We start from the raw sequence: 4,642 nt of genomic DNA, 5'->3' as shown, positions 1-4,642 counted from the left end.
GATAGATAGATAGATAGATAGATAGATAGATAGATAGATAGATAGATGGATGGATGGATGGATAGAAAACATTTTAAGGTATTCAAAGATCTATTCCTTTAAAGAGCTTAGTACTTAATAAACATGAATGGGATTAGAGAGGATTGGATAAAATAATCACTAAATTTTTGTTCACCATGAAATTTATTTTTATTAATGTTAACTCATGGATCTATTTACTGTGGTATTGAAAGGGTTGATATTTGCATTAGTAAAAGCAGTATACATATCTATGAAATAAAAGATCTTTTGAATTATTGCATTATGAAAATAATGATGATCACAGTCCTATCTTATATTAGAATGATAGTCATATCTTTCAATGAATAATGAAGACAGGCATATTAATTATGAATGACAATTGAATGCAAATTCTTCTTTTCTGTTCTGTTCCATGTAAGAAACTCTGCTGAAATTCAACTTCTGTCAATTAATAGCCCCTTTGACCTTGAGCAAGTCATCTAAAAGAATCTTGCCCTTAATTTCCTCATCTCTAAAATTAAGATATTTTATTACATGACTTCCAAAAGTCATTCCCCCACACCTCAGTAAATATATGATCTTATGAACTAATTATGTAAATCTGGATTATTTTAGATTATTATTTCTACTTGGGATCCATTTCAAATGGATAATGTGTTAAATTTAAACTGACATACCGCCTGTGGCACAAGTTCTTTTCAAATGTATTGGTTTAAACAGAAATTTTATAACAGTATTTCTCTTTCCAAAAGTCTGAGTTCCATCCTATTCACTAAATGTTTTATCTTTAAGCTTAAAAAAAGAAAGACAAAAAAAGAATTGAGGTGGAAAACAGTCAAAAGGATTTTCCATTTTGGTTTCATCTTTGCCTTGAGTTGGCTTGTTAAGGATACCCTGTCTTTTCAAATCCCACAAGCTGACATATCCTGGTGTGAGTCTTCTTTTCCACCTGTACCAATCGGTATGATGCCTCTGCACATGAAATCTAAAGTGACATAATGTTCTCCAAATGCAGTTGAGAGGTAATTGTTGAATTATAGAAAAAATGGGCACATTTTTGGGGGGAGAAATAAAATTAAAATCTATTTAAATATTTATTACCTGAAGTTAATGTTCATAAGTGGTTTAAAAACAAAGAATGAAAGATTTTGACAATCTTCCTAGGAGATTACAGGAGCAGAGATTTCAGATAGGATGCTCTGTGGGATTTATGTTCCCTATCCCTATTTTCTTGTTTGCTGCCCTGTGTAAGCCAGGTCGATGACTAGACTATACAGCTTCAGAGGATTCACTCTAACTACAAGATAACGTTTTTATTCCTCTTTTCTATTACATAGAGGTCAATTTTTACTTTGAGAACTGAAGAATAAGCTTTGCTCAACTTCTAACCCACAGGCAATGACTCTGGGCTTGAAAAGATACCTCTCCCTCCCCAAAGGTCTTTATCATATCCACTAAACTGAGTGTCAAGCATTTGCCTGACAGCAATTAAAACCCATCAAAAGAATTACTGAAAACATATGATTATTTTGATGATTGACCCTCCTATCATGAAAAGCTCATAACTGATGCTTTTCTCTTTTTTGAAGGTAGCTAGGATGTTTTGTCCCAAACCTAAGGTCCCCAAATAATTGCGAATCCTCCTCTTTAGTAAGACCAGGTCAGTAGATTACAGATGTATCAAGAAAATATTTCTTGTAATTTAAGATATCATAGTTGTTAAAGTAGATTTGGAAAAGGCCTTAGAGATTTTGTAGAGGCTCTAATGTTATAAATGAGGAAAATGAGAGGCAACAAATGTAAGTCATTAGCCCAGGATTGTACATCTGATAAGTTTCAGAAACCAGTATTATGCCTCCAAGTCAGTGTCCTTTCAAGTTTGCCACATTGCCTAGCTTCAAGCTCCATTCTGCTCCTTGCTAATATCCTAGAGTGAATTGCTTCTGTCTCCAAGGTATTTTTCACTATCGTAAAAAGAAAACTATTCTTGGATTATAAAATGTGGACCCAAAGTCTTCTAATAGCCTCCCTGAGTCACAGTGTCTTCATCTGTAAAATAGAAATGATGGTACTTGCTCAGGGTTGTTGTGAATACTGTTTCATAAATAAAGCTCTATAGATGGGGATGTATTTGTTTGTTTATTTGTGTACTTGCTTGTTTACTTATTTTGGGGACAGGCCTATTATTTCAATGGTCTGGTTTATCAATTTTATCAGTTTCTGATCTGCAGTGGTGATAACAAAGTTCCATGATCTGTGATCCATAAACCCCAAGGGATTTGTGTGTATATTTCAGGGCCTCCATGTACTTGAATATGAAAAATAATCTTTATTTGTGCTAACTTCTAACAGAAATTTAGCATTTCCTTCATTAATTTTAAAATATACTTATCAGGGGATCAGCTCAAGAGGCATTTATTAAAGATATTATTTTATACCAGGTACTATACTAAGTGCTGGAAACACAAAGACAAGTAGAAAGAAAGAAAAGGCTGGAAGAGGAGAACGTACTTCCAGTGTGAAAAGGTTTAGTCAGAAGTGAACTTTCAGAGGGCAAAAGTCACAGAGACAAAGTGAACTTCTAGGATCAGAAAGTTGTCCTAGAATAGCGGAGAAAATCTCCAGTGGTACCTAGAGCCTACCATAACAAAATTTAAGAACTCTGGTTTTCCAATTTAACCTAAGACATTGAGAGCTTAAAGTGAGGGGCCCAAAAGCATTCAGCCACTGCATAGCAAAAGCAGAACTTCAATTCAATTTTTCCTGACTCCAAGGATCACAACTTTTCACTATAAATGTAAATTATTATCATTGGTTCTACTATTTCTACTTGGTCCTTATCTTGTTTTTTTTAGCATTATATGGAGACAAGAACAAAATCATCAACAATACCCCTGAAGAGATTCTCAAATTTCTTCTGTCCTTTCCAGGAGTTCTTGGTGTTATTTTTACATAAATGTAGAACAGGTAATCAAAAATATGACAAGACACTTAGAAATCTCTCTGACTAAAGTTATACTTCAAACCAGACTGCTTAACATCCACACTTCAATTTCATTCTGTTGAGTAAAAGCACTAGTTATTCAAAAATCTCCTGATTCAGACAGATGAGTTAACCAGGAAGTTTCACAACTCATGAGGTATCAATGTTCAATGACAAACTAACCTAGATAAATTTCAGATTGTATATATATATATATATCACTCAGCAAGAGTCTCAGGCAAAGGGGCATAGGACTAATATATTTCATTTAGAAGATGATCTGGTAATGTCAAAAAAGGCACATTTCATAGAAGAGAGGGTCTCAGTGACCCCCAAACAACTATGCCATACTATGAAAGAACTAGGGCCCAGGGAAAGGAGAGTGAAACTGGAAGAAGAAGTGAATAAAAAGGCTATTTTGTTAGGTTTTTGTATGACTTCATATGTATAATCAACAATATATTGCTTGCTTTCTAAAAGGTTTGGGGAAGGGTGGGAAAGAAAAAGAGAAATTAACACTCAAACTTCTTAAAAATAGATAGTATTTTTTTACATGTAGTTAGGAAACACTAATTAGAAATACATATATATGTGTGTGTGTGTACACACCAATGTATATGTGTATATATATGTGTGTGTATGCATGTATGTATACACATATAGATGTATATAAATATAGTTTTAAAGCTATATCATGCTTTCTTTATAATTTTGCCAATGACTCTGCCTCTCAATGATAGTTCTCTCTCAGGCTTCCTAATTTTGGACTTCTCAGCCTCCTCTTCAGAAGTCTTGCCCAGTACTCTCAATCTTTGTCTCCTTTATCCCACTTTCTAGTTCTCTTAAATATGTTGCTTTCCCTTATTTAGAATCTAATCTATTTTAGGACCTGTCCTTTTTGCTTAATAAATTATTTTTCTATCTAAGTAGTAGGCAGCTAATGACATAGGACTAACGTTCAGAAGAGAAATCAGGGCTAATTATACAATTTTAGGAGCCAAATATATTGAGAGAGGTGATATCTGAACAGCTAAAAGCAGATGATCATACGATCCTAGATCTACAGTTGGAAGGGACCTCAGAAGCCATTTATTCAACCTTTATTTTAGTGATGAATTTCAGGGAAGTTATATCTATAGAAAGTAAGCATAAAAGAAAGAAGATCTGAAGAAATAAGAGAATAATTACCAAAATGGAGTCTTCAATACCTAATATATGAAGGCATAGGGTTAGAGTTCAAGAAGGTAGGAAGAGAACCAGGAAACAGTAGCATCACAAAAGTCAGGACCCAAGAGAGTTACCAAAAGAAGGGGTTCAGCAGTGCCAAAAGCTACAGAGAAGGCAAAGAGAATAAAGACTCAGAAAAACTTATTGCTTTATTAGTTAAATGATCACTTATGACCTTTCAAAATGGCAGCGTCTGCAGATAGATTACCTAGAATTCAGAAATTAGTTGGTGGAGGGCAGAGGTAAGGAAGAAATGAAAGCAATTGTAGAAGAATCATTCTATACTTTAGACAGTGATAGGGAGGACAGCTATAAAATTATATTTAGTGAAGGTATGGCAGAGGAGAATGACATTTTTAATAACAATAATTACTATTATTTATTAAGAAAACAACAGTAACAGGGAAAGAA

Source organism: Petaurus breviceps, unplaced genomic scaffold, assembly GCF_028583685.1.
Source record: "Petaurus breviceps papuanus isolate PSGF00001 unplaced genomic scaffold, PetGlider_PUasm1.0 38, whole genome shotgun sequence".
In the NCBI taxonomy this organism is placed as follows: domain Eukaryota; kingdom Metazoa; phylum Chordata; class Mammalia; order Diprotodontia; family Petauridae; genus Petaurus; species Petaurus breviceps.
Note: the sequence above shows the minus strand (reverse complement) of the source record.